The sequence below is a fragment of the Crocodylus siamensis genome, chromosome 5, assembly GCF_052110815.1.
Source record: "Crocodylus siamensis isolate JL-2025a chromosome 5, ASM5211081v1, whole genome shotgun sequence".
In the NCBI taxonomy this organism is placed as follows: domain Eukaryota; kingdom Metazoa; phylum Chordata; order Crocodylia; family Crocodylidae; genus Crocodylus; species Crocodylus siamensis.
This window is the reverse complement of record NC_143399.1, coordinates 66,544,220-66,564,788: the sequence shown is the minus strand read 5'-3', so window position 1 is coordinate 66,564,788 and position 20,569 is coordinate 66,544,220. Positions and strand designations below refer to the sequence as shown.

Here is a 20,569-nt window from a genome sequence, read left to right as displayed (position 1 = left end):
GGAGGCAAAAATAAAAATAAAGGCAAAGATTAGTACATCCAATAACAGCATCTTTATCCAGTCCATGTTGCAAAAGGAACATGCACTTTTCCTGACAAAAAAGTAAGCCCATTTACCCGCAAGATCTAAAATTGAGAGGAGGAAGCATGTTATGAAATGAACCAAGTATTTCTTAGTGCTCAACAAATTAACACAACCCTTTATACATGGTTCTTGAGTTCTGATATACAACTGCCTTTCCAAAGATGCTGTTTAAATGGGGTAGTAAAAGACGAGAGAAAAAAATGTTTTAATTGCAGTGTTGAGTGGTATGACATATGGTGGAAGTTTACCAAGTTATTATGGCTAAAAATGGATGTTGGGGTTATCCTGATCCTAATTGTCCCAAGGCTTTGGCTCACAAAGGGATGGGGGGCAGTCATTTATTTATATACACAGATTTTAATGGCAATTAACTTGAATTAGCCCCAATTGTCCCAGGGGACAAAAAAGCATCACCTTGGTACTTCACAGGTACATGACATGGGACAATGGGCTTCTACTTCTGTAGGATCCTACAATAACAGGCTGTGTCTCAGGAGAAATCCAGGTTTTAGCCTATGAGGCTACAAAGAAATGGTGCGCTGTTGTAGGACATGTTGTTCCTGTGTTTACCCCAGAAAATAAATCCCAGGACTGGTGTATACATGTGCTGCTCTTCTAATTAGGGTTTAGCAAGCATCTGAATTCACTACCACTTTTCTGCCATTGAACCAAACATGCATTCCCAGAACAACCATTCAGATGCACTTTGTGATGTCCTGGGGCGAACTGTTACCATCCCTTATCCTGTAAACCTTTTTAGAGTTTGTTCCAGGACAGACGTGGATATCTTAAAGGACTGCTCTTTGTCCTGGAAGAAACAAATGCAACGTCTGTTTGTAACCTGAGTGACATATGAAATAATCCTGGAGGCTAGCTAATGGTTGAAACTCATATCAGATGTCTGCCTGTGATATGCAATAAATAAATAAGGATATCTTAGAAACTAACCACAGTGGAAATAAAGAAACCTATGAAATTCCACCAAGAGACCAAAAACTCTTACAGTCTATGATAGAAGCTGACTAACACAGAAAAATACAGTTGTCCTTTTATTACACGAGAAAGGTAACAGTTAAACATTAAATTTCAGAGCCCACAAGAAACAAGTCGTGGGAGATGATATTTACTGTTCCTGTGATCTGTGAAATGATGCGGGAAACATTAATGCGTTCATTAACATCTAAAACAAAAGGCTCAGGACTATAGATTTTTTTCAGGTCCCATTTGAGGAAACTTAATTTATTCTGTTTATTTGAGCATTATAGGTTATTTAAAACTGCTCATTAGACTCTGTTTTCATATACATCAATCTGGAAAATGCACTTAGTTTAAGATTTGTGTGGCAATTTGTTATGTTATTCTCAAATATTAACATTTGACATTTAGCCAGAATTGCAGTCCTCCCCCTTCCCAAAGTTTATAAATATTTTCTGAAAGGCAAGTGATTTTTTTAATCTTTCAGTCCTAACCAGATGACTAAAAACTAAAACTAAAACAACACAATGCAAATTACCATTATCGCAAACAGAAAACAAGTACCCATTTGCTTAAATCCAGTACTTTAGACCACTTAAACCTCTGAGTCTCAAAATAACTGTGGGAATGACTTAAGTTTTTCAACTTTAACGTTGTCTGAATGTGTAGATTTTGGTGATAAGAGCTTTTACAAGGAAAGGAAGAAGACAGAGGCACAGTTTGGGCACTACTGCTTCTAAGCACTGAACCAACAGAAACAAAGGGCTGGGGGTTTTTTAAGGCAATGGCTACCTATAACGGTCATAAGCTATTTGATACCACTGGATACTGACTTGATGGTTTGTGTATTAGGAAAACTGGATAAATGGGGTAGTGAATAGCAGAGAAAGATGGCCCAGAATAATGGAAATGTCAAGATAAATAAAACTATTTGTTGAAGGTTAAAAGTATCAAAGCAGCAGCCTGTGGGCCAGATCCTGCCTGCAGAGTCTGATCATCTCGCCTGCTGTACTGCCCATGAGCATCCGCCTGGACTTGTACATTACATGCAGTGTGTCCCAAGTCCACATACAGCATGCACTGGCCCTAGTCCCATCACTGTGCGCTTCACATGGGGCTGGTGTGGGCACACTGAATGAGGTGCCCACATTGGACTAGCACCACATGGGCCCTGTGTGTGTGTATGGACCTGATTTGCCCTGCAGACTGGCCCAGCACCATCCATCCCACAGAGCCTAATGAGTTTGATACCCCTGCTGTAGGTGGTAGTTGCATGAAACTTCAGAACATAGCAAAATGTTTTGTTTTGGGGTTTTGTTTTGGTTTTTTTTTTTTTTTTTGGGGGGGGGGGGGGGGAAGAGGGCCACAAGCATATCACTCAATTTCATATTTTTAGCAAATGCTATTGAGAATTTTTGAAACCATTTGGCAGGTTTTCTTCTCACCTAAAAAACATATTTCCATAGAAACTAAATGTTTCTAACAGTCTAAGATACGGAGATAATGCATCTATCACTCTTTGCAGTAAAGGAACACATGTACAGTGTCTTCATTTTTATGACCATATCCAGAAATTGATCTTGCCCGAATACTTTTAAAGCTTAAAATGGCTACTGCCACAAAATAAACAAATAAACTTCACTTTTCTTTTCTTTTTTTTTTTTAAATTAGGAAAAAGAGCTCAAACTACTTTCATACAGTTCCAGATCTTTTTAAAATTGCTAATGAATGATAATTTTTAAAATTTAAAAACTAGGGTTAGATATTTGACCAGTCAATTAAATTAGATCAATTGACTGGTCAACTATCAGTCAAAAGTTGCCAAATATGGTCAAATAATATATTTTTAAATATACATTATATAAGAATTACTGTTTTTTTTAATGTTGAAATACATTTCTTATTTCACAACTAAATATTTTGCAAAAAACTAAATGGAAAGCAGCACAGATTTTCCATTAAATGTCGATTAAAAAAAAAAATCGTATTTCTGTCAAGAAAACTACAAAAAAATTCACTCCCCATAAAACCAAAAAACATTTTTGTCAAAACAAAAGCAGCATAAAATGACTACTTATTAAGTCTCATTATTATAACAGTCAAAAACTTATTTTCAATCAAGTCTGTTCTCTCAGTTGATGTCATCTTCCTATCAACTTCCACTCTTTTCACCTTCACTATCTTCTGAGTCAGAATCAGAAAATACTTCAAAAATACTCATCTTTGTTCAAAATGTTTTTCATTAACCTTACATTTTGATATATAGTTACCATCTTCTCAGCAGGTTTTGCTTTCATCCTGTTTCAGTTCTTGCTATGAATGTTGCCTCATACTAACCAGTTATGCCAGGGGTGGGCAAAATATGGCCCACAGGGCCCCTAAACAAATGTAAAAAATTAATATTTCTCTGCCCTTGGTTCCAGTAAAAAATGACAGGAACCAAGGGCAGTAAGACCCAGGGGAAGCCTGGTGGGCTCCCACAACAGTGGGACCTACCTGGCCCCGCCGGAAGCCCCAGCCAGTTTCTGGGCTGGGAGCATGTGGCTGGCCCATGTGCAAAGCTCAGGTAAAGGTGGGGGCTGCTTCCCCCCCATACCCAGTTTTTCCCTGGGCTCCTTTCCTGCACAGAAAAAAATAGCCCCTTGCCCACCCCATGGCTGGCAGTGGGGTGGGTTACAAGCTGGTGCTGAGCGCGGGGAAAAGTAGCCCCTCACCCGCCCCATGGCCAGAGCCCCGTGCTGCAGCCACCTGCAGCCCTCATGAGGCTGCCTGTGCCTCCTTCACACAGCCCCGCACAGACTGCGAGCACCTGCAGTGCAGGGCGCCAGCCATGGGGAGGGCAAGGGTCCACTTTCCCCCACACTCAGCACCAGCTTCTTCTCTGCTGGCGAGCAGGGGGTTGGAGCAGTGCACTACGCCCTGCCTGTACCATGGGGCTGGGGGGTACTGGGAATGAGCAGGCAGGGAGCCAGCTGAAGCATGGGCCCCGCGACCAGTGCTGGTGGGGCCCAGAGCAGGGTGGCAGGAGTGCGGGGTCCCAGCTGGCAGGGGCTAGATGGAGCCAGGCCAGCCCTCCCTGCTGGTGCAGCCCAACCCAGCTGCACAGAGCCTTGCCAGCCTGTGCCCCGCTTTGGGCCCCACCAGTGCTGGCTCTGGGACATTGGTCCCAAAATGGTGACCAGGAGGTGGGGCACCTGTCATGGGGTGGGACTACCCACCTGGCCCTCAACAGCCTGCCAAAACTGGGTAAAGAGGCCCTCCGCTGAAAATAATTGCCAGCCCCTGAGTTATGCTCTGAGCAAGCAATAGATCTTAGAAGTGTTAACAGGATAATCACAAAGTCACTAATGAACAAGGAGGACTAAAACCTTTCCATCAATTAATTTGTTGATGTAATTTGACCTTTTTCTTTGGATATCATTGCATTCTACATCACTTCCCTGTAGAATATACTGCTTCTTGCTTTAAAATTTATTATTTCAGCCAAAACAGATTGGCCTTCAGGAAATTTCTTAAATTTGGCCAAGTTCATTATTAGTTCAAATGCTGGATCACACTCTTCACTAGTTTCTGTCCTTGTGAATCCAACAGGTAAGTTGGATTGTGTGCATCGGCGATCAATTGGCCCTTTTTTGTTACCTTCCAACTTCTGTATGGCTTGGGCAACAGGTTGTAGCATTGACAAAAATTTGGAATTGTGTACCCAAAAGACATCCTCCTAAAAAATGTCAATTTGAACATCTCATGAAAAAAATGAGAGAAATACAACAGCTGACCTTAAAGCTTTCATGCACACTTGAAGTAGTTGCAAACATTTGATTGTTGAAGTCCACAATGTAGGACAGGTTGTGTTCAGTGTTGAAAGTACGCTGTTGTTTTCTGCACCATAAACACAGTAGTTGGCATGTGTTTATTTTGGAAAACTTGACAATTTTTTTATTTTGTGTGATAAGAATGGAATGTTTGTAAACCTTCAAAATCAAGAACAGTAAGTTGCAATGTTCGAGCAGCACAGCTGTAGAAATGAATATGGGGATCTCTCTCTTTTACAGTACTCCAAATAGGCTTCTGAAAATACTCTCTCAGGACTAAGTTCTTGAATAACATTTTCAAACTGCAGTGCTACATTATTAGGATACGTGGCAATGTTCCGCAGTGCTTAAGATTTTATAAAATAGTGACTGGGGAGTTGTCACTGTGAAGTTAATTATGCTTTAATTACAAATATCTGATACAATGGACACACAAGATACCTCTTCAATAAGACCATTTGCTCTTCTTGCATTTTGACATAAGCTTCAAGAAGATAGTAAGCCAGCTGTTTTCTGCCTGGTAATGTGTAGATTAGATGTAGCTTTGCAAAGAATTCCTTCATGTAGGGATTTTTTTACTATGTAAAAAGTCAAACTGCTTGCATACATAACTTTCCATCAATTTTTTCTTGTGCATTAATCTTGTCCAAAAATCCTAAAATATTTTATTGTCATTTTGATCTGCTTGGTGTTTCCTGTGAAGCTGGCGATTTCACATGAGTTGATTCCCAAGAACTGGCTGAAGAAGGTTTGGAAACAGGGCTGCTTCTACATGTAATGGGGGCTAATTGTTAAACAATATTTACATCTCTAATTGCTATAAACACAGATAGTCTTCCTGTAATATTTCAATGATCTTTGACCAGTCAAAAAAATGCAGTCAATTGACAATATTTGACTGGTCAATTGACTAGTTTACCAATCCTAATTTAAAAGACACAAGAAGTATAGTGTTAAAAGATAAAAACCAGACATCTCCTTCATAAAAGGAAAAAAAGACTAGTTTTGAGACATCTTAAATCTACTTCACTGTAGCTCCAAGACTCCAGCTATAATCTCACTTATTCTCAAACCAGATGTAAAAAATAAAAATTAACCCACCCTCACCCCACACTTTACCAGATGCAGCAGCACATTACTATTACTTTGACCCAGCTCTGCATCATCTGTATAAATCAGGAGCTTCAGCAGGACTTTTTGGCACTTATCTGAAGCTGAGCCAGTCAGCTATTAGATAAAAGCACCAAAAAAGCCCCACTAAAGCACTCGGTCTATACAGATGTTGGGCAAGCCAGGTCCAACTAATGTGCTGCCTCTTCTGGGCATATGTTGGGCTGGGCTCACCAAGTTTAAAGGGCTCACAAGTAGCCCTGGTCAGCAGATCCAAGGGTAAGGTGAAAATTCAGAATGCCTCTGGCAAAGGTAAGTGTAGATAGAACTTTTTCCTCTGCAATTCAGATATCATGCAAAACTGGACTTCTATCAACCTGTGGTTGAACTTCATATATTGCTAAGGAAAAGCAAAGATGTTAAATCAGGAAAACTAGGATGTTTAGCAGCTTCTGCTTGCCATACTTTTTGTACAGACATTTCGGAATCAAAAAGTTTATACAGGAGTTGTGGAACTAAAAATAATTTTTTTTTCCTACTTGAAAAACATGAACAGACTTTATAGGCCAAAATTAATAAGCACAATAAAACAATTACAAATAATTCTAGAGTAATTATTAGTTACAAGCAAGAGAGAAAAGCTGGTGCACTATTTTCTGAGAGCGAGCAACTGTGGTTCTAAATGCTTTATTCATCAATATTAGGATATAATGGCTCATTTTTGCAGCTAGCTTTTCATGGGAAGATTTTAACTGTATTCCACAACTTCCTCAGGAAATGTGCCTCTACTGAAATGTTGTGCATTTCCTTTCCTGAAGATGGATAAGAGAAAAATCTCAAGTTAAATCAGGCATGACGTTTAAAAAATAAAGCAGTTTTAAACTTAAATTATTTTACTCTTGCAAAAGTATACCCATTTTATTTTGGATATTTGTTTTCAAATATAATGACTCTGGGCTGGGATTCTTCTGGCTCAGAAAGCAATTGTACCTTTTGGTTGATATGGGGGACTTAGGTTTAAAATTACTGGCCTCAAAATATGAAAAAAAAACAACAACCCCAAAACAATTCTTTATATTCCAGCTATGACTAAAATAGTTTAAACAAGTTGCAACTCTTCAGGAACATGTTAAAAAAGATCACAACAGTCTGATTCTGCTGATCACAGATCAAAAAGATCACAATCCTGCTGATTCAGAAACTGCTATTCTTGGGACAGGAAGTCCAACTGTGTTTTAAGTTTAGCTTTCTTTGTTGCGTTAGGAAGATATGAAAGGGAATGAATTTGTTTTTTTTCCTCAAACCAATTTACCACCTTTAAAAAGAGAGAAGAGGGAACCCTACCCTGAAGAAGTAATTTCCTCTGTATTTTGGCATGAACAAGCTCCCTGTAAGATTATTATTCCCTTCATCATCAACCACAGAAAAATGTAAAGAAATAAGGCCATCCTATCCAGTAAACCAACAGCAACTGTTCAACTCTGATGATTATTTGGGAAGTTTGAGGGAACTGTTTTATTTTATTAGTATTGGCTACAAAGGACAAACAGGATCACACAGCACTATGGAAAGGTAAGAGACTGAACTCAAACTCTTTTCCCTTACGACAGTTCAAGTTAAGATAAACTCCACTTAAAAAGGATACTGCAAAATTTATAGCTGCATAAGAGAAATAAAAATGAACAGAGAAATTATACTGATCACAATACATCTGCTTTCCTTTGGCTGTTGTCTTAATAAAAAGGCTGAAAGTGATAAGCTGTTAACTAAAAGAATTACCAGTTCAGACAGACGATCTATACATTTCCATCTAGAGAGTAAGTGACTGTGACAGGCCAATCCGGACAGGAACAAAAAAATACTAGGATATAATGCAAATAGCATGGGCGACATAATTGGTCTATTAGAAATCTGTTAAAATGTCTTCCTTCTTTAAGGTTCTTGAGTACAAGCCACCCCAACAAAAAGCTTTTCTGAGACAGTCAGATTATCAAATATAAATCAAATGGAGTTTCCAACGCTCCAAGCCTCAGATAGCAGGATGTAAGCGAGTTCTCCTACGACTTTCTGCTTTCTCTTACTATTCTCCACCCTCACAAATTAACCCTGTGGCTGAAAGTATACTCTGTGTTGAAGCAAGAAGGGCTTGGGTCCCAGAAAGTTCTATTTTGTTTAAAAGCCAGGCAGTAATTTTAGCCACCCAACCTGGCTGTTCCATCTCTGCAAGCTCTTATGTGACGTCTATTCACCTAATTACAGAATATACAGAGACAGCAAGCAAGAGCAAGAAAACGAGTGCACATGTGGCTACAGGTTGCTTTTTTCAGTCAACAACATCTACTAAAACATGGAATACATTTTTAAAGCAGGAAAGCAGCATTCACAAATCCCAACATCAGATTGCAGCCAATTTAGGAAACAATCCATCTACAAGGCAAATTATTTCTACCATGACTATAGGGTTCATAAATGTAAAAATATATGGAATGGACACAGTGGAACACAGCTTTGACAAATCAAACATAAAGCAGACATATTTTGTCGGACAAAACAACGTTGTTCATTTCCATGCCCAAGTGGCTTTCCTTCCCTCACACAAAATACATTCAGGTATTTATGTACTTTTATACCATATTTTCATACCACACACTCCCAAATAAGAGACGTGTAACCCTGTTTTTTGAAAGGTGGAATGAAGGCGGGGGGGGGGAACAAAAGAAAAAAAATCTTTCCTTGAAAATACTGCCAAGTACATACAGCTTTTTTGCAAGGAAAAAACAAACAAACAGGCAGCTGCAGTATAGTGACACAGAAACCTTACTTAGCCAGGTGGTATCAGCAGAGATCTCTATGCTGCTGGACCTGAACTCCTCAGCCCCACTTCCCAAGCTAGCTGGGCCCTTAGGTCATCAAGCAGGCACCCATTAGCTGCCTACCTGTTTTGTAAATGGGTAAGACTGTTCATCTCCAGCAGAATGGGGCCCTCTGTTCCCATTTCCTCATTTAAGATACCCCCGCCTTATTTCCAGCAGCTAATTTTTGAAGGAAAGGTACATGCCGTATACAAGTAAATATGACACTGCTTTTCAAAATGCAACAACATCCATAAAGTTTGGCATAACATGTTACTTTTTAAGGAATTAATTTAGTTAAGACATGAATTTCTAAAGCAATTAATAACATGACACTACCTTCAGCAAGCACATTTCCCTCCAAGTCTTTCTTTGTAAAAAAAAACAAAAAACAATAAAGTGAGTAATCAGCTTGTAGGGAGATATCTTTTATTGGACCAACCGCATAGTTGGAATAGAGTTGGGCAAGCTTTTGAATGCAAGAAATTCTTCATCAGGTTAGAAAACAGTAAAAGTGTTCCAGTCTTTTAAAGGGGAAAAAAAAGAAAGAGTCATGAAGGAGACCATTGGCAAAGCGAAGATAACATCTCAGTTAATTGTTCAATAAGGTCAAGGTTGATGCCTGAGACTGTATCCTCTTAATACTGATAAAGTATAAAGAATTTTTCTAAATTGGCCCTGGAATACCATCAAAATAAATCTAAAAAAAACTAATATTTTTTCTCTCAAGGGAGGAGAAATTATTGTCTATTTACATATCCAAGATGGGTATTTTCAAGTCTAAAACAGTAAAAACACTGAAATGTAATCTTTCTTTTCTGTCCCTTGGCCCCAAGAGGTTCATGCTATGCCTACGATAGGTGTTATTAAATCACTGAAAAAGATTACACATCCTCTCTGGCAGCTGGTAGCCTCTCCTTCCTCTCCCCCAACTAAAACTATGAGTGAGAGTGCGGGATACACGTGACTGAATAAAAGAAATATCTGGACAAGACAAAAGAAATAAAACATGGAGCCCTTACAGTAGAGTTCACAGATTTTGATCTACTTCTTCAGGTAAGAATGCATCTATGAGGAATGCTTACACAATACTTATTGCATAGCAGCTAGGCATTTACCAAGTTTACAAAAATCAGCAGCAAGCTACCCGCAAGAGGCAGCATTAATTTAAATCTCTGCTGCTGGTATTAGGTATGGTAGCACATATGGTGTTGTCAGGAAGAAAAATTATCAAGCAAAACTAAATCCAATAAATGCATCTTGCTTTGTGCCCTTAAGCTCAAACAGAACTGATTCTCCAACAAAACAGGTGAATTCTAGAGGTGCAACACCCCCTTGATAAAATCCTGTTTTTAGTTCCGCAAAAAGCAATTTCAAGAACTAATAGGGAAGTCTCTCTGCCATGTTTCATTGCAGTGAAAGGACATGGGGAAAGAGACTCTCTCTCAAAAACATTAACTGCCAAACAATCTTGTTGATCATTACTGTCACTGACTGCCACCTAGAGATGAGTAACAATCCAGTACAGAAGTCTGAGAACAGGTGCTCATAGCAGGTCACCTCAGCCTCCAGCAAGGCAGACAGTTCAACAGATTTGCTACATTGCTTTGTCATGGAAACCTGTGATGCAAGCATCTCTGCAGGCATCCTTTGCCAGAGATCTCAGCTGTAAACAAGGGAGGTGGGGGGAGATGGAGATCTTGTTCAGAGGTACCCTACTCTGATTTGGAGAGTAAGACTATAGAACGGCAGTAAAAGGAAGAGTACCAAGAGGATGGAGAGGCTAGAACCTAATTAAGTAGGTTTGATTTTGTTCAAGGTGACAGAAGCATCTACCTCCTACATTTACTTAATTGGTAAAGGTTGCATTTTTGCTGTGTTAAGTACTTCTGAAGGACTAATTAATTCAATGTTTCTACTCCCAAATGCCATCCAAATGACAAAACTTAAGCTGACCATTTTGTTAGAATGGTAAATACATTGAGAAATGTGTTTTTCCTTCACAAGCAACCACCATGTTGTAACCTCAAAAGCACCAATAGTAAAAGGAGTAAGAATCTAAATCTACGCAGGCTGCCTCTGAAATACACTAAACATTTTTATGAACTCCTTTTATTCCTGTACAAAGGTAATGAGCTAATGCGATGACAGTGACCTTAGTTCTAAAACTAGTGGGTCCTCAAGCTTCTGACATTCAATGCACCCTTCCAAATTTTTTTTAAAATAGAGTGCTGCTAAATTCTGAAAACTAAGAGATTATGAATCTTGCAATATAAACATTATAACTAGGAGTGCACCAATACAGATTTTTGGGGCCAAAACCTATAGCCAATTATTAAGGAGGCATATCAGCTGATACTAATCTGATTTCCGATACCAGCCTGGCAGCTTGAAAAGCTGTATGCAGCTGGTAAGTCTGGGGTAATGGAAGGGGAGGAAAGGGACATCGAGGGGCAGATCAAAGGCCCCCCACGGTGAAGCAGGAGTGGGGCAAACACTGCCCAGCTGGGGTGGGGTGGGTGCAGCACAGAGCCCTGGGTCATTTGGGGGGTGCAGGGAGAGGGGTGGTTTCCACTGCTGCGCATCGCTGGTCCATCAGCCACTGGTTCAGAGGCTTCTTTGGTGCCTTTCTGCTCGTCCACACGCTGTCCCATGCCCTCCCAGATGAGTGGCAGGAGCCGCCAGACAAGTGGATGAACGCTGGAGGACCTGCCAGATCAGTGGCTCCCAGACAATTGGTGCACAGTGGTGTGAGCTGCCCCCCCCGTATGTCCCCCACCCTGTGCCTCCTGGACAAGCCATGGCCCTGTCCCATGCCTGCCCCACCCTGGCTGGGCAGCACTTGCCCCAGCCCCTGCCCCACTCCTCCCTCACCATTCGGGCCTTGATCTGCCCCCACCACGGTAGTTCCCTTCCTGCTCCCCCCCTTCCACTACACCAGACTTAGCAGCTGCACGCAGCTCTCTGAATGTCCGGCAGTGCTCCTGGCTGCCTATGTGTTGCATTGCAGCTATGCGCATGCACAGGCCATTTAATTGGCCAAATCAAGCCAATTTCCAGTAAAGACTATTTTCTTTATAAAAATCAATCAATCAATCAATCGGTGCTTATCCCATATTAAACTGATGTATCAGTGCACCTCTAATTATAATCCAACAACTACAAGGTTTTAAATTTATTATAATTATACTATCATCATTCTTTCAGGCTGCTGACAGACCATGCTCCCCTAGCTCTGCCTAGCCCAGAACATGTTTTGTCCCCACACCTGGCTCTAAAACACTGGTGGGTATCAGGAACCACTGGGCCAAGTTCTTCCCTTAGTCACCCCAGAGACCTCACTCCCTGAACACCAGTCCTAGGGCCGAGCAGTGTTTAGGAATGCTTGACTGGTAAAGAAGAAGAGGTGCTCGGTTGCACAAACAGCACGTGGTTAAGGCTGAGGGGGTGGCAGGGGCAGAGGGTGGACAAAAGGGCACAAGGCCCCAGAGGGGGGAAGAGGCAGACCAAGCGGAAAGGGTGCCATGGCATAGTCACTGCCCTTGCCTCCAGAGCCAGATGGAATTGCACTAGACGTCTTTTGTATGACCAGACTGGGAAGTGGTTGTGGCAGAAAGATACACTTGCCTGCATTATACATTATGCAGGCAGGTATGCATGCTACTCCTGCTGTGTCTCTTCCTGGTTTGCCTCTGATGTGCCTCCTAAAAAACAAGGCACTCGCACTGTGGCATCTCTGGCAGGTTCTTGTGACACCCCAGTTGAGAACTGCTGTCTTAAACCCTCTAAAACAAATTCATAAAAATCTCCTTATCATAGTCAGCTAGTAAGTCTGCATGGACAACTATGCCAGCCATCTTTCAACAGACAGCAGTAAGTGTTGCAGTAGAACAAGTGTGAGGGGATATGACAGAAATAACTGAGATGTAGTCCTCATTAGAGGAAGGATGGAGGCATCTCAGCCTGCCATAGAGGACAGGCAATAGAAATTGTTGCCTCTGCTTCAGCATACAAAACCCACAATAAATCCAACTATCAACAGTTTTGATAAAAATAGAGAAAAATGCTCTCAAGCACCCGCCCCGCCTTGCCTGCCACCCAGCCTCTCTGCATCCTGGGCTTTGGCAAGGATTTCCCCCAGAGTATAATTCTGGGTTTCCTTAAGTGGCCCCATTAACCCTATAATGGACTGGTGCATTCCCTCCTGCACCTCCTTCCAGAATCCAGGGGGGATCAATGTTTCTGATCTCAGGGGTCCTATTGCCTGCCCTATCTATGGGCAAGACTGTCCATACAACCACCTTAACATCACACACCTAATTACATAATCCCTAACTGGCTCCCCAGGGTTTTGGCTGCTAGCCCCAAATTGCCCCCTGAAGGTTTTCAGCCCAATATTCACTCCTAGTTTCAGTATACTCTGGAGGATCGAGTCCCCCCTAATGCCACCCTCCCGGTTTATGGTTGCCATAATTTCTGGGGTTGCACAGGTTCTGATTAAACAGTGCCACTCCCGGGTATCTAGGGTTTCGTTTTCCACTACTTGGAGTGGTTTCTGCAGCCACTGCCGAAATTTTTTTATATCAGCAGGCCCCAGTGTTTTACCTAGGGCAGCCAAATCTGCCCCACTAAGGGGAACCGTAATCTGTGTGGTTTGGCTGGGGTTTCCTTGGGCCTCCCTGGTTATGGAGGTCCGTGTGACTGCAGATACCTCAGGCCCTGGTTCCATCAGCTCCTCAAACTCAAAGTCCTGGAGGGAGGGGTACAGTGCATGGCGTGGTCCCCCCTTCCCATTCCTGGGTTCTCCCTGTATGAAAGCAGCCACCTGTAAGCTGCGCTCCTGGAGTTCCTGCTTTAAAAGCAGGTGATAGTTTCCTCACAGGGCCCATGATTAGCTTTGGCTTCTTTGTCAGATTGTTCTTTTACCATGGACAGACACTTTGTCCCAATTAGTTGTCAGAAGTCTATATTTTGTCTATAGCAGGAAGGTTCATTTAAAAACTGTTTTAATGAAATTTAAATGTCCTAATTTAGAACATGCCCTAACATGTGCTCTCTCAGGGGTAATCTACCCATGCCCTATGGGCTGGACCCAGCCCACAGAGCCATTTTATCTGGCCCACAGAACTGTGGGACTTCAACAGCACTCAAGCAGTAGAGAGAAGCAGTGACAGCAGCACTGCAGTAGGGAGTGGTAACAGCAGCTGCAGCCATGTGGGCCATGCTCATATAAGCTTTACTAGTAGCTCCATGCTCCAGAAAGTTGCCAAACCATGTGTTTGCTCAAGAATGAATCCTTCTCTGTCATGTAGGGTTTGCAGTAGCTAGTTGAGTTGCTGCCACTCTAGTAGTTAACATTCTAGTCTGTCCACCACTATCATATAGCCTTGGTTCTTAAAAAAAAAAAAATCTGTCTCACATCCTATCATACTGTTTCCAAAGCAAGTAATTATTAGGAGCTTGTGTGCATTAAGCTTCAGCATCTTTAATGCTGTCCTAGGATTACAGGAGGGTGTGAATAACCTTAATCATCAAAGTGAATAACCTTAATCATCTCAGACTCCTGATTTTTTAAAATCAGTTACTAAATACTTTTCCAAGATACTAATCAATTTCTAGGCCTATCCTTTGGCTGTACCAAATTAAAATAGCTACTAACAAATTAAAATAATTACTTCCTTACCCAGTCCTCTCCAGCAATTTCTACTTGAATCTCAATATTTTGCCACAGCATGATTCACAGAAGAGGTTACTAATATCTGTTACTTATTCAAAGATCAGCCTCTGTTTTCATTAACAGGTTGAAACTTGAAGGAAGCAGAAGTGAACAGAAAATAAATACATTTTGACAATTTCTCAATACAGTCCATGGTTACAGTTTGGATTGACAACATAAATTTGGTAGATACTAGAGATGGTAATCCACAATTTTTGCTTTCACTCCAATAAGATATTTTCAGTCTTTATACTTAGCATTCATTATTTTGTTTGGCAACAAACAGCAAAATCCTTTAAACATGGTGTTACAAAACTAATGAAAAGCTGCTTCCTTTTTAACAACATTAAGTGAAATTCAGCTTCTCACCAGCTCTCTAAGGTTGAAAAAATATCTTTTTTGCAAAATTTCATGTCTCAAACTTTGGCAGTATCTTCTCAGCATATTAGATTCTGTAACTTTCACAGTTCCATAAAGTTTAAGGGCAGAAAGGAACGATAAATTAACTAACCTGACCTCCTGTAGATCATAGGCCATTAACTTTCTTCCAGTTACTTCTGTAATTTGTAATAAAAGTCTACTACATACACACTGAACTATGACACAGTACAGTTAGCAGCAATATAGGCTTCCTTACGCTGCCCAATATACCTCAGCTTTGATCAGTGTAGCAGGGAAATCTTGTTCCCATTCATAGAATCATAGAGTTGGAAGGGACCTAGACAGATCATCAAGTCCGACCCCCTGCCATGGGCAGGAATGAGCACTGGGGGTGGGAGATAAGGATGCAAAGTGTAGTGACGGATTTTTTTGTCTGAAGGCCCTTGCACTAGTAAGTAAGGCAAGTTGGCCAACCTTTTTTTTTTTTTTACAAAAAAAATCAACTACTGCAGCAGTTGGCAACCCTTTCAAACTATGGGATGGAGTGACCCAGTTCAGGTCAGAGATGGGCAAGTGCTAGGACGCAGCCACCACCTTTCCCTGTAGCAGCACAGGGAAAGCATGTATTGCCACTGCTTTTTATCAGGGTGGAACAGAGTTCTTATAGCAGCAGACAAAAGCAACTGCCACTGAAGCCCCCTGCGGCCAAAGGCCTATTTCTGCAGGCTGGATCCAATGCATCTGTAGGACAGATCTGGCCCATGGGCTACAAGTAGCCAAACCCATAACTACTGGATAGCTCAGGGCTGGCCAACCTGCAGCACAGGCAACCTCTGTGTCTGACACACAGCAGACTGAGAAGGCACCACAGTGGCAGAGAGGGCAGGGATTAGAAAGCAGAGCAGCAGGTCAAACAGGGAGTACAGGGCAGAAGCAGAAAGGAAAGCAGCAGACTGGGCAGGGGAAGGAGATTGGAATGGCATTTAGGGAAGCTACGGGGGGGAAAAAAATGGCACACCTGCCAAAAAGAAGGCCCCCCACCAAGATAGGTGCTGGGCTACAATTTCCCCCCTCAGGAATGTAACTTGTATTTGAATCTATGATTGACACGCCAATACAGAACACAGAAATAAAGCATCCCCCTGCTATGGTGAAGTTACAAATTCTTCATTTCTTCTAAATACTCTAATTTGCTATCTGTGCATTAGAGAGAGAGAAAAAAATTAGATCCGTTTAAAGGGATAAAAAAAATCCTCTAGAATTAGCAGGCATGTCTACCAATTAATATATATGTGCATATACACACACATACACACGCACACACACGACATCCCCCCCGCCCACCCTCAGCTTGCTCCCACCCTCCCTGGCAAGTCAGCCGCACATCATAATGTTTACAACTATTTCCTCTGAGTCTACTGTATTATAATGAAACAATACTATGGAGGAAAATAATTCAGCTCTCGCTGAGCTGTCTACATTCCTAGATACCCATTATTTTCCAGTAAGAGATGTGCAACAATGGGAACCCTCTGTTCTAACAGTTGTGCTTTCTGCAGAAAGCTTGCCTGGTATATTTGCTACATTGCTTTTTAAACAGCTATTCCCATAGACAGAGCTGTGTGCGCATATTTAAAACATGGGTTCCAAAGATACACGTTAGAATCTAACAGTCAATGTCTCTCAAAATAGTGACTGCCAGTGCTTAAAATGAAGTGAAACACATACCCACATATGGAATAATCCAAGAACTGACCTCGAGGCAACTTCATTGATTCCAGTGGAATTATACCAGTGACCTGAAGGGCTACAGATGGCGAAAGACTGACATTAAGAACAGACATTAAATCAGTGTTTTAGGCTGGCACGAAGTCTGGGGTTAGGAGGGAATTTCCCCCAGGTCAGGCTGGCAGGGACGTAAGGCAAGGGGTCAGCTTTCTCATCACAGAACGGAGATCCCCTGCTAGGATCCTGTGGACCAATCCTACCCAATCTATTCCTTGCCATTGCAGGAATCTTAAACACTGGCAGACTCTCATTCTCAGAGCATGGGCATACTATGGTTTGTTCTTCTGGTGAATGAAAGCTCTTCTCTATCACCAAAGAGGTTTCTGGATAAATACACTTTTGTCTCTAGAGCTTTCACATGTCCTAAATTCACTTTAATGTTTGAAAATAGCAAGCTGAACACACTGAAGCAAAGAACTGTGCAATGTGAATAAACAGCATTCAATGGAGCCCATATTAAAACAGAGTATGATTCATCCTCTTAGAAATATCACATTTGTAAACTGGATTTCTAACAAAAATAAATAATAAAGTGTTAAAATAGAATAAGCCTAGTTAAATTCCTAGTACCATGTATGGTACCCTCATATTTTACTAAACAAAAGGATTGGGCGTTGCTATTCACGTAAGCTATTTCTATCATGTGTAGGCTTGTACTTTCATTTCCTTTGTGCTGCTTACGAACAGAACGAATTACAAAGCAAGAGCTGGAATAAGGATTACCATGTAATCCAGAAGGAGCAAAACAAAAGGATTCCCTTCCCCCTATAAAAATCCAGGTCTCCTTTATCATTTAAAGGCTATCATCGAAAGGAAGGACAGAAGGATATATTTGCAGTAAAACTGCCCTATGGTGTTTCCTATACTGTAGCAGACACTGCAGCAGAAATCTATTTGGGCCTTTTGGTGATCTCATACTTATGTGACTGCAACTCTCTGCGATCACCAAAAGGCAAGGATGCACAAATAGTTCTTTGCAGGGTCCCTCACCCACACATTACTAGGTATACAAGTTTTTTGCCCCTAAGTAATGGGTTTTCAGTAAGTCTCTGGCTAGAAACAAATGCCTTTTCCCTGGATAAGTAGGGATCTACTGAATTTGTGAAATCCAGCATTGCCCGTGAAATCCATGGAGGAAAAAAAAGAAAAGAAAAAACCTTACTGAAAATAAAATGCTGGTGTAGTGGGCAAACTGAGTTACTCTAAGGCTCTTAGCCAGAGTCTAGCGGAACCAAGCAATAAAACGGTACAAAGTGCCTTATAGCTAAGGCAGTGGAAAAAGTGAGTGCTGCGATTGGTACTCTGGGCGAACCAGGTACAACAAAACCAGAAACTGAGTAGGATTGGAGTACCTCATCTAAAAAGAGAAGATATGGAACCTGAGGATTGGAGAATTTGTGATGAGAAAGTTATGAAAGTAATGAACAAAGGAAAAGGGTGCGTTTGTGCTGTAACTAGGGGGAGACAGGGACAGCTGTGGGGTTTTTTTTTGCTCGAACAGTGGGAAAGCCAGAAAAACCATCCCATACACTCAGTGGAGTATCCAAGACCCAGAGGAAGCAGACCCAGACCTCATCGCACTGCGGACTGCGCAGGGGAAGGATGGGCTGCTTGCACAATGGGCATTCCAAGATGACTGCAGCCTCCACCCCTCATCACTGACTGGTTGCAACGACTGTCAAACGGCCATCCCCCTTCTCCAATTAGCACTGAGGGGTCGAGCTGCACAACAGATAATCAGTAGCGAGAGGCAGGGCCACCAGGCCTCCTCAGCCAGAGGTGTGGGGAGGCCTGGTGGGGGGCCAGAGGCTGCGCTCCACTCACAAAAATGGCTGCTGGGCTCATGTTTTCCCTGTGAAAAATTGGCCGACAGCCAGGGCCAGCCTGCCCTATGCTCTAACAAACTGTTCCAACCCTGCTGATGACTCGCATGATAGCAAATAATTCCACATGATGGGTTTTGATGGATTTCAATGGTCTATTTAACCTAATAGGAAATTGTGTGCCATTAAAAAATGAACAAGCAAACAAACCTACAAAACAGAACCAACACAGATACAATATCAAGCACTCAGACATTAGGAAATGCTAGCATAACTCCTTTGTCTATATGCATGATGATGTAATCTTTAACTACAAAATGAAACAGCCCTTTTTCCACAGGACCTCCATTTCATTTAGAGAAAAATCTTCTCCGGGGGTGAACCAGGGTTGTACTGTAAAGGCATTTTTCTGTAGGACTCTACTTTATTTGCTGCAGGAGTTGGAAGCTATGTGGTAAACAAAACAGACTACAGGAAAAGAAAAAGGCAGACTCAAGATTAAGGCAGCTGAACACTGCACTGATGAACAATTCCATCCCCACCTATGACAAGCCCTCATGTGTGATATTGGGCAAATACCTTAAACCAAACTTTTCAATGAAACTGTTTCTCATTTTCTACCTACCTGACTTCAAAACTTACTTGCACAAGTGACGAACCCTCATACCTGCAACTGAAGTTAATGGGAATTGTGGTTTAAGTGTGATGTGGTATACAATACCAAATGTTTTGAAAACTGAGGGTTCACGTGTCTCAAATTAGGCAATCAAAATAACTAAATTTTTTTTGTGTTTTTTTTACTTTAAATCTATTTCACTGTCACACTATAATGTGGGAATGATAGTACTGTATCACTTCATCTCACAGGAAAGTTAGGTCCTTATATTTTTTATAACATTTGTGAGGTGCTAAGAAGCCTCAAGGTCTGCCTTAGAAAAGCCATTGAAGAAATAAACAATTCTTTCTTCAGTTATGAATAGCATCACATTATCTGTGGACCCATGAGAATAACTCAAAATACTGAACAGTTGAAAATTAAATAAACACTGAAATAAATGAGGCAGATGCCTTCTAGAAAAAATAGTATACACATTATGTTTTTAAAAGCAATTATCCAACATGCTTACAAGGGTCTCCACATAACACTGGAGAAGCGCAATTAATTGTTAATTTCCTAGCTTTTATGGTCTTGATTTTACTACTTCAGCATCCCTTTAAGTGCATGCATAGGCACCTGTGTATATCAATCATACAGAGCAAGACAATGTTCAATCCTTGTTTAAGAGTAGGAAACACCCTTATTTAATGTAAGAAAAGCTCAATCATGTGAATGATTGTACCATACAAGATGGATTGCTGAATGCTCTACTTTTATTGTAAATATGACTAACTTGCCTTGTAATTACTGTAGATACCATGCATGATTTGCAAAGCTTTGCCAAAGCACTCTTTCTTATCTACCTATGAATCAAGAAGGGACCATTCCTCTTATACTGCGGTCCCAAAACAATGCCCTCTTAGTGACAGCTTCACAATTTTGCTTATTATGGTGGTGTTTGATGATGAGGCCTGAAAAGAAACTATTTTAATTATGAATGTCATGTGTAGCTTATATACATTATTTCCTATGTGCCATGCATAAACTCTAACAATTTAAAAAGAAACAGTATTAAAAAAATGAAAAAGAAATTACACTTCTGTCTCTCATTTTAGGAAGGAGAAAGAACAGACTAAATTTGAAAAGAATCAGTTCAAAATTAATCAGTCTGTACTTCAGCCATGAAACTGTTACAAGAAAAACTATCCTTCTTATATGCTGGTATAAGATGCAGGTAATTAGATTATGTCCTAGAAAAAAATAAGACCAAACCTTATTTTACCTTGATTTGATCATCAGATTTCAGAGGTCTACATTAAACTACAACTGAATATAGTTAACATGAACTCTGTAAGGTTTCTCTAAAATGTCACCGTCTCTTACCTATATAGCCAAGGAGCTAAACGTTCCTTGCCGTTACACATTCAGTT

The 20,569-nt window shown here is 41.1% G+C and overlaps 1 protein-coding gene and 1 pseudogene across 7 annotated transcripts in view; both read right to left on the bottom strand.

Annotated features, from left to right (window-relative positions):
- The window catches only part of CAMSAP2 (calmodulin regulated spectrin associated protein family member 2), a 185,829-nt gene that overhangs the window by 100,146 nt on the left and 65,114 nt on the right, over positions 1 to 20,569 (bottom strand). The window lies entirely within an intron of this gene.
- Positions 12,903 to 13,562, bottom strand: LOC149864189 (uncharacterized; annotated as a pseudogene).